Here is a 10,997-nt window from a genome sequence, read left to right on the forward strand (position 1 = left end):
TAGAGGACAGATAGGATGTTCAGTGGAATATCAACATGATTAAGGTCCTTGCAAACTATATTAACAGACTTAAAGTAGCCATGGATTGCCTGTATGAATATAGACTGCTCTCCTTCCAATGTAGATGCAAACTGTTTTTGATTGTCATTACTGATAGAGATTAAAATAAGTCCATTAACTACATCAATAGCTACACAATTAAGTGATAGCATTGATCTATTGCAGTGAAGACACCAAATCTGGCAGAGCATCTATGATTGGGACTACCACTTGGTTAAGTATATGGTAGCCCACTGCCAATATGCGTGATTCATCTACTTTTGTTGGGGGAATACAGATGATTTGAACAGAGATTTATTAAAAGGATCATTACTTATTGCTTCTTTAACTTTTTGATAGTAATTCTCATTTCTGAAATTCTCAGAATGAAGCATTGCATCTGATTTACTGTCTTGACAGGAGGATATGGGGGCAATTCAGGAACTTCTACTTGGCCCTTTCTACTGTAATGGCTCTCATTCTGTATGTCATGGAATCAGTGTGAGAGTTGGCAAGCTGATAAGAATTTCACAATTACGTACTCGAGGACTAGAGAAATAACCATTGTGAGTTTGGAAATGCATTGGACCCACTTATGAGATAGACTTGTGTTAGAATTCTATTTATCTTCTTACTCTAAGGACCCCACTACTCTAACCAGAGGACTACAATGGTGTTTTAGATCTTAGGCATCAGAGTCAGCTTGTAACCTATATATAAAACAGCCCTCAAAAGGTATAGGTAATCCTGTACTTTTGCAGACTGAGGCAAATAAGTGCATGTCCTTGTGGGGAAAGATTGGGAAATTATTTATTATATTTACCTGCTGTGACATTGCAGAGGCCTTCCTCAAGAGAAAGCTCTCTTCAATCAATGGACTCTAGATCTATAAACTGGTTGAGATCTTCAAAACTGACTGCAGTATCATAATTTTCTAATATGTTGGCTGAAATCTGCTCTCCAGCTCTTTGTCTTTTTGATTATGCAAGTTTGGCTATACTTGTCATACTGTTTTGGCTGCCTGTGCATCTTATTCCTAGAAACGAACTGTGACCTCTTAAACATAACCACAGACCCCGGTCACCATTCTGGTCTTGCTGCTCACTATTATTGTTTCCATCTTGCTTCTTTATTTAAATGCTTCCCTTGGGAAATTGCATTTCCAGAATACATTCTCTAATGCAAATATCCATTTGTATGGAGCCCAGTTCTTGCGTGTATCTCCTACTCTCTTTTTTATTTTATCATTTCTAATGTTTTTAGAGATGTGGTCTTGCTATGTTGTCCAGGATTATCTCAAACTCTTGGCCTCAAGCAATCCTCTTGCCTCAGCCTCCCAAAGTGCTGGGATTACAGGCATGAGCTATTGCATCCAGCCATACCTCCTACTCTCAACCCTGGCCTTCAGCAGATAGCCAGCACTGAGCTTGTCAAAGAGTCCAGGACCCTCTGCATCAGTACATTCCATATAGCCTTAAAGAAAGGAGTGCCCTCTTATCCTTAAAATAAGGAGTGTTTTATTTCTGGGAAACATATGGAAATAGTGGGTTATCTGGGATCACGTAATAAATTTATTCTAAATTACTCTCTTTCCTGAGCTCTGTGACATACTTCCAAGGCAGTTCCAGCATTTATTTTATTTTAAGATATTATATCTGGGCCAGGATATTAAATCCAGAGTTATGAAAAAGTGTCCACTTAGCAATAAATTTCCCCATTCATATATTCTGCCCATTTTCACATCACTATCCACTATTACATATGTTACCCTGGTTTCTGATGGTAAATATAAGACAAGTCTTGCACTTTGTGGGGTATGTTTTCTCAAGTTCTATTTTCCTGCTGAATCTATCCTGAAAGCTGGCCCCAGTTATTGGTCTGCAGGCAACGAGAGAAGATTGAGGCAAATCTCACAAAAAAAATAAGTATTGTCTTGTTCCAAGTGAAATCTCTACCAGTTCTCTTTGCAAGGAGAGGCCACTATCCTCTGATATGGGAAGAAGCTTATTCTACCAGCCCATAGGATTCAAGGCAGTACAGGTATTCCAGATTCAGACCTTCCTACTCATATATCTCTATCCCAGGTTCTAGGGCTCCACTGTTTTCCTATCACAGCCCTGAATGACATCAAATACTTATAGAGGTGTTACACTCATATAAAGTTGACTATGTAGCTCTTCTACCATTAAAATTAGATTCTGTGCCTGATTTTCAGTACAGTCTTGTCCAGGAGCTTCAGAAATTTTTTTTTTATTTTAAAATACTACCATGTAGGACTTCTGATTTCAGAGACAGTCTTGAGTTTATAGTTAGCTAATATAAACCTGTCATTTGATTTTTCAAGGCTGCTATAATCCAGTCCAATTTAGAATTCTTACACTGCTTTTTTAACACCATCTAAGTGCTGAAACTACAGCATAAGCCAATGTTTCACTTTTCTTCTGTGCCTCATGCTGATTGCATGTCAGGAATTTTCACCACGAAATTTACCATCACTACTATAGTCCTTACCACTTCCTGACCAGTTCCAGAATCCCATGCTGTGAATTTGCTTTCTGGGCCCATTTTGGTGCCAACTGTATTAGCCTCAGTTTCCTCCCCACCCCATCCCTACACTCCGGGAAACAGAGCTTGTATGCAGATAGTTTATTTTGGATTTGAGCCCAAGGAAAAGTAGTGGGGCCCTGGGGAAAGTGAAACAGGGAGGGGTGGAAAACCAATACAAGAAATGTGTTATGGCTCTGGGCTCAATCTTGCCAGGACCTACTGAGGAGATGGACAGAATGCAACTAAGAATTTTTCTGAGCTGTGAAAAGGAGAAAAATTTTCCACCAGCTTCTGTCCTCTATTAGTCAACTGTTGGTTACCCCTGTGACTTTTTATGCTCCTCACATTTCCCAGATGCTCATACATGAATACCACAGGGTTCCAGCAGTTGTCACCTATCGTTCCTGGTGCCCAAGAAGCCTGGAACATAAAGTGAGATGTACGCAGTCACTGAATTAAGGTACTGTCAGGTCATATTTGCACAAAACTTGTTGTCACAGCAATGTTTATGATAAAAGATAGACCAAAAGAAGGTAAAGTGGGGCATAAAATGTCTTTGATACATATAATGTGCATACTGAGAAGTGTTTTTCCATACCTGGTCCTTCATCTGAATATTCAATGTCTTTCTGACTGTGGTTTATATTAGTTGCTGATTTCTGCCACACACAACCCGTATTTCCAACATGGTCCCAAGACAACAAATTTTACTGGAAGCTCTAGGTAATCTATACTTTTGTTTACTCAGCTAGCTAATGACATATTTTTAAAATATTACGGTGGCTCACACCTGTAATCCCAGCACTTTGGGAGGCTGAGGTGGGCAGATCACCTGAGGTCAGCACCACACCAGCCTGGCCAACATGGTAAAACCCCGTCTTTACTAAAAATACAAAAATTAGCCAGGCCTGGTGGCACACACCTGTAATCCCAGCTACTCAGGAGGCTGAGGCAAGAGAATCGCTTGAACCTGGGAAGCAGAGGTTGCTGTGAGACCAGATCATGCCACTGCACTCCAGCCTGGGCAAGAGAGCAAGACTCTGTCTCAAAAAGTAAAATAAAATAATACAATTTCCTAGTGTTACTGTATCATTTGGTGTGAGTTTGGTCCATGATAATATCAAACTTAGAGATATTCTGTCTAAACTTCCCTCTTCCCAGAAGTCATCAGCATATTTACTTTCCTATATTTTCCCATATTTTAAGAAGTTTCATTGTATAAGCCTCAATTTGTTCGGCTTCACTTTTTCCTCCTTTCTTTTCTTGCTTTTACTATGCCAGAAAAGCATATTGAGCCAGAAAACTTTAAGACATTAAGAAGTTAATTTTCACAGATTCCAATTTCACTTAAGAGAATCTGTGCTTTTTAGGAGTCTTTGAATTGCAAATAGACATCTGTAGAAGAAATGGCTAACTGTCTCCCAGTTTCTGTTCGCCTATGATATACAGCCATAAAATATTTAGCTGCACTGCTATATGTAACTGTGTGACTCCCAAATTTTTTGTGTCAATTTGAGTGGGCCATACAGTGTCCACATTAAACATTGTCTCTAGGTGTGTCTGTGATGGTATTTTAGCATCCAGAACTGGTGGACTAAATAAAGTTGATTGCCCTCCCCAAAAGGGTTGGATATCATCCAGCCTGTTGAGGTAATGAATAGAACTAAAAGGAGCAGAAAGAGGAATTCACACCTTTTTTCCTTCCTCACTGTGGGTCTCTGGTTCTCAGGCCTTCAGACTTGCACTGAATTACACCACTAGCTTTCCTGGGTCTCCAGCTTACAGACAGCAGACTGTAGGATTTCTCAGCCTTCATAATCACATGAGCCAATATAATAAATCTCCTTATAGATAGATAGATAATAGAAAAAATATATATCTAAGATTTCATATATAGATATATACAATATAGCTATAGATACAGATATAGATACATCTTATTGGTTCTGTTTCTCTGGAGAACCTGAAGTAATATAGATTTTGGTACTGAGAGTGGTTCTAGAGGAGTAGAATTTTAAGGATAAGTTTTCTGAATTGGTTCTTGGGTTTTAGGACTGAATTGTGTGAAAATGGAAGAGAAGTTTGGAAAAGAAAGAGAAAAAGTCATTCATTTTATTCCAGACATTCTTGCCCTGGTTGTACACTAGAACTACTCAAAGAGCTTTTAAAGATTATTGATGCTTGGCCCTATCCCTAGCGATAATTGATTGTCCAATGGAGTTCCTGAGCATCTGCTTTTTTGAGAGCTCCCCAGAGGTCAATGCACAATGTGGTTTAAGAATCACTGCTCTATTGTGGGGGAAAAAATGAGATTATAGAAGTAAAGATTAAGAATCACTGCTCTATTGTGGGAAAAAATGAGTTTGAGGATCTTGAGAATGGAGCACGTGAGAAAACCCATCTGATGGCTTCCATTTTGTCCATTGCATAGGAAGACATTTCATCACATGAGAGTGATGGAGGTCAAAATTGACAGGGGATGCGCAGTTGAGAATCTCCGAAATATGCTTACTGAGAGAGAAAGACAAAGCTAAATAAAACCTAGATTACTGGGCGTTGTACATTGCCTATTTGAAGTTACATGCTTTCCGGCCTGGGAAATTTCTCAAATATTAAATTTATACATTTTTAAATACATATAGAAAAAAAAGAAAGGCAGTAAACAACAGCAAATAGATATTGTAATTGGATAACATAGGTTTTCTCCCTTCTTTGTATATTCTGTATTTTTTAAGTGTGAAAATAAACTTTTATTATAGTCACAATTGAAGAAATAATGATATTTAGCTTTACTGAGGTATAATTGATTCAGAAAAACATTGTACACATTTAATATACACATCCTGATATCTATAACCTCCAAAAAGTTTTAGTTTTCAAAAGAAAATGAAATCAGTGGTGAATCAGCAAGCAGAAATTTAATGGCACTGTATTAATTTGCCAAGGCTGCCATAACAAAGTACCACAGACTGAGTAGCTTAAGCCACAGAAGATTAAGTGAAGATTAGTAAGTGTTCAATTTAAGAAAGCATTGAGTGAGCTTGTCTTGCATTCCTACACAAAAAGTACAACTGCAATATATTCCACAACAGCAAAGCAAAATAAGTAAAATCATTCCAAGTAAACTAAACAGGGAAGCTTTCCAAAAACTGGGAAGTTGTTGGAACCAAGTCGATATAGGGTCAACTGATAGCACATCGATGGCAGAGATATGAGTGTCTAAAGCTTTCACAGGCTAGGTAATAGTCTGGAACATAATAAAGTCCCCCACAAACTTAAGCTGACCGATTGAATATGTCAGAGCAACCCAGAAGTGGAGGAAAGTGGCAATTCTCCACCTACCCAACAGTTTGACTGATTACGTAGAGGCTAAAGTCTGTGCCCACTCAGTAAATAAGTTACTCTCTGCATGACTCCAACTTATACCCAAAAGTAGATTGTCAATCTATATTTTTCTGTAACCCTTCCCTTTCATTTCTTCCAAACAGGAGTCAGAGGTCACTGATTCACTCACAGGAATAAACAGGATCAGTCTCTTGTGTTCCACAGGTCTGTGGGACTTCGTAAGAGTCAGGTTTAATTTGAGGTAAGTGGACCCAGCTGTTTATTCCCAGGAGTTTAGCTGCAGTTGGGCTACTAAGGAATTCACAGGGCTGAAGATGTGTTTTGGGTAATTGTTGCTGTGAAAGATGGGCCATTATCATTCTGTAAGCTCTCAGGCAGCACAAATCTGGGAATTATTTCCTTTAGTAGGAGCTTAGAAACCTCAATTGCCTTTTCAGACCAGATAGAAAAAGCCTCAATTCAACCAGTAAAGGTGTCAACGAATACTAATAAATAGTTAAACCCTTTACATTGGACTATCTGAGTACAATCTATTTGCCAATCTTCACCAAGGTACGTTCCTCTGTGCCGAACAGGCCTTACTAGAGGAGGAGGTAAAGATTGGTTATTTGGGTTATTCTGGGCACATAGTTCACAGGCCTGAGTCACCTGCTTTGCTGTTTTAAGTAAGTCTTTTCCTACAAAAAGCTGTGACATTGACTGATACAGGGAATCGCTTCCCAAATGAGTAGAGTCATGCAAATGGTTAACTATTTTCCAGTGATTAGCACCTGGTGTCAACAGTTTGTTGTCATTGATAAGCCAGCCAGAATGATCTTCAATTAAACCCTGACCTTCAATGGACCTTCAGTCCATTCTTCTTCCTCTTTAATATATCTTGGTTCTGTTATTATCATGGCTGGGGGCTCCTTTAACACTGTGGCCTTAGCAGCTGCATCTGCAAAGGAGTTTCCCTTAGTCACACTAAGGGAAGAGCCTCTTTTCTCAGCTCACTGCAACCTCCACCTGCCAAGCTTAAGCAATTCTTCTGCCTCAGCCCCCTGAGGAGCTGGGATTACAGGCACCTGCCACCATGCCCGGCTAATTTTTTTTGTATTTTTAGTAGAGACGGGGTTTCACCATGTTGGCCAGGCTGGTCTCGAACTCCTGACCTCAAGTGATCCACCCCCACTCCTAAGCCTCCCAAAGTGCTGGGATTACAGGCGTGAGCCACCGTGCCTGGCCCAGAATTTCTAAGTGATGTTTTATAGGGGAACCCTTAGCAGTTAGGAGTCCCTATTCCTTCCAGATAGCAGCTTGAGCATGAAGTATCAGAAAGGCATGCTTAGAATCAGTGAAATGTTAATTCTTAAGTCCTTTCCCAATTGCAGGGCTCTAATAAGAGCTATTAATTCTGCCTTTTGAGCTGAGGTAGAAGCTGGTAAGGCCTGAGATTCGATTACCTCGTGTTGACTGTCAACAGCATACCCAGCTTTCCCATCTCCCTGGTGCACAAAGCTACTTCCATCTGTAAACCATACTACCTCAAGATTATCTAGAGGCTTATCCTTTAAATCTGGACAGCTGAAATAAACTTGCAGCATAACTTATATACAAGAATAATGTACGATACTTGTGGGTTCAGGCAAATAGGCAGGTGGATTCAACATATGGCATACTTTAAGTGTTATATCAGGATGTTTAGCAACAAAGCCTGATATTTACTCACAGGAAAGAAGAAGGAGCAATTTCAGTCTGCCTTATGATTTCCAAAAGATAGTACTCTTCGCAGCTGAGTTAACAAATCCCTTCCCAACAAGGGGTGGGGCATTCAGGAGAAAAGCAAGGTCCCTGAAGAGCAGCTTAAAGGATAGGTAAAATGGCATCTATGGGCTTGTCATCTATCCCCATGGCCATACAGTTCTGGGGTGACAGAGACCCATTATAATGGGTCAAAACAGAATAAGCAACCCAGAAGGAAGTTAATGTTCTTACCTGCCACGTCAAGGGTTACCCAAGGCTTCTCCAGAGATAATAGCTAGTTGTCTGATGGGAGCTGTGCTGGAAGGTCTCAGACCCCGTCACTCTTGGGTTTGCCTGGCTATTTCAGCCATCATTGGTTCAGATGCCAATGGCTCCCTTCAGAGCACTGGGCAATCCCTCTTCCAAAGGCCAGTTTTCTTACAGTGTGCACACTGATTAATGCCCAAGGCACGGTGACTCTGACTTCCCACCTTTCAGCTTCCCTTGTTCAGGCCAAGAACCAGGAGGGCAACCCCATGTGGGAGGTAAGCTTAAGTCTGCAGCCAAGAGCTGCACCTTGTGGGAGGTCCTTCTTACTCTTTCTGCTTCCTCTGCTTTGTCCCTGTTATTGAAAACTAAAAATACCATAACCAAAAGCTGTTCCATATGGGAGTTTGGGGACCCATAGCTGCTTTTTCTAGTTTCCTATGGATATCAAGGGCAGACTGGGTTATAAAATGTACTCTCAAAAGGGTTTGTCCTTCCCTTGAAGCAGGATCAGTGTTAGTATATTTCCTAATTGCCTCAACTAAATGCCCTTGAAACAAAGCTGGATTCTCATCTTTGTCCTGAGAAACTTCCTTAACTTTTTCATAGTTAACAGGCTTTTTCATACATTTCTTCTTCCCTTCCAACAAACAAGTGACCATATGATCGCTCCTCCCCAAGTTGTCACTGCCCCTTTGATAGTTCCACTCTGGATCTTGAACTGGAACTGCTCTACCTCCTGCCTGATATGTATTATGGTTTGGGTTGTTAGCCAATGCCTCATCTGCATGAGCCCTAGCTGTCCCCAAAATGCATTGTTTCTTTTCCACTGTTCAACACAGAGACAACAAAACATGCAGATCCTGCCAAGTTAACTATAGGTCAGAATTAATTTCTCAAACTCATCTATGAATCTTCCTGGGTCTTCAGAGAAATCACCAAACTTCTCTTTACATAGAGTCAAATCAGACAAAAAAAAAGGGAACATGTACTCTCACAGTGCCTTCTTCCCCATTTGCCACCTCTCTAAGTGGACAAAGGTTTCCCTTTGGAGGTTGATAGGAGGCTCCACTAGGGGTAGTACTCACCAGGCTAAGTTCCTCAGGGAGTGGTGGGTATAGAGTGGGGCTAGACGGGTAAGGAGGAGGGGACAAAGGGTTCTCAAGGGGGATAGAGGGAGAAAGGACAGACACATCTGAACCTTCAGAGCTGACAGAAGGAGGTTCTGCTCCACCCAAAACTGCCTGCTGAACCAAGGGTGCTTGCATTAAAGGATCATCTAGTATGTCTAGCTTTTTTTCCTCTTTTCCTCTCATCAAACATGATTCACATTATCCAAATAACATAAGTGAGCTGAGTCATGAATCTTAGATAAACCACAACATGGACTTTGACAAAAATGTTGAATAAGGCAAGGGAAATGAAGAGGATTTAGATGGGAATGACCAGAGCAAGCAGGTTCTGGGCAATAGAGACAGTGTGGATTGAACAAGCAAAGCCGGTTTGCCTGAATGCAAGAAAGGAAAGAAGTGTTTTTGGTGTGCAAAATGAAACAAAACATCAAAGAGTCCCCTGATTTCCATCCTAGTGCTTCTCGATCACACCTAGTCGGCATAGCAGCAACAAAACATAACCTAATTTTATTGCTCATAGCTGTTGAATACCAAATCTCAATCAGCAATTTTAAAGACGGAGCCGTCAATGCTTTTTGTTCCCAATGTTTCAAGAGCAGACACAAGGAAATCAGGAGGCACATAGGAAAAGAGTAAGTTAAAATCCCTAAGACCATTTAGATAAAGTCTCCTGAAAATGACAGTGCAACACAGACAGCAACCAAGAAATTGATTTATGCAGCAAGGAGGACAAGGCAGATTAATACAAAGAGCATAGCCTGCAGTGCCAAACCCTTTTCTAGCAGAGAGGGACTTTACTGAGAGGGGCCTCTAACCCCCTACATCTTAGAAGGAACTCTAAACCTTTTAAGTTGGTCCTTTACCCCGATGTCAGTCAAGCATCTTTGCCTTTTATTAACAGGGGTCTCTAACTCACCCTGTCTTCGGAGAGACTCTAATACCCCTAAGTTGGGCCTCTAACCCAATCCCATTCTTTACCCGGGTACCCCACCACTTACCCAAAGTCATCCAATCAGTGCTGTAGTCCATTTCCTTTGGGTTGGTGGGGAGGTTCTTCAGTATCAATCCCTCATGGTTGCCAGAAATGTTACAGGACCAGGGTCCCAATCCAGACCCCTAGAGAGGGTTCTTGGAGCTCACGCAAGAAAGAATTCAGGGCAAGTCCACAATGCAAAGTAAAAGCAAGTTTATTAAGAAAGTACAGTGGTAAAAGGACAGCTACTCCACAGACAGAGTAGGACGTTCCCAAAAGTAAGAGGAGGAACACATCCACCCTAGGTACAATGCTTGTATATATGGGGAGATGTGTTTTGCTACAAGAGTTTCTGATAAAGAATTAATTTTCTTAATTAGTGTATTTTGCAAGAATCAATATTATTTTCTTTAAAACAAAATTAAGAATGCCTTTGTTCTCCAGATATTGGGATATCTGGACACTCCCAAGTCAGGGTCTGCTTAGTAAATATTATTAATTTGCTCCCTTAATCATAAACATCTAGAGGCTAGGAATGCCTACCTTTCTGAGAAGGCAGCCCAGCAAGTCTCAACCTCATTTTCGTAGCCCTCATTCAAAATGGAGTCACTCTGGTTCGAATGTCTCTGACATCATCAGGGTTGGTTTCTTCTGATGTCTCTCTCCTTGGCTTGTAGATGGCCATCTTTTCTTTGTGTCTTCACATGGTCTTCCCTCTGTATGTGTCTGTGTCCCAATCTCGTCTTCTTACAAGGACACAGTCAGATTGAATTACAGTCACTCTAATGACCTCATTTTAACTTAATTACCTCCTGAAAGACCTTATCTCCAAATACAGTTACATGCGGAGGTAGTGAGGATTAGGACTTTAACATATGAATGTTTGGGGGACACAATTCAACCAGTAACAGGAACTTAGATTGCACTGACATATTAATTTTCTCCCTGGTATTTCCATTCTCTTTGTCCTG

This window comes from Gorilla gorilla, chromosome 6 (genome assembly GCF_029281585.2).
Source record: "Gorilla gorilla gorilla isolate KB3781 chromosome 6, NHGRI_mGorGor1-v2.1_pri, whole genome shotgun sequence".
In the NCBI taxonomy this organism is placed as follows: Eukaryota; Metazoa; Chordata; class Mammalia; order Primates; family Hominidae; genus Gorilla; species Gorilla gorilla.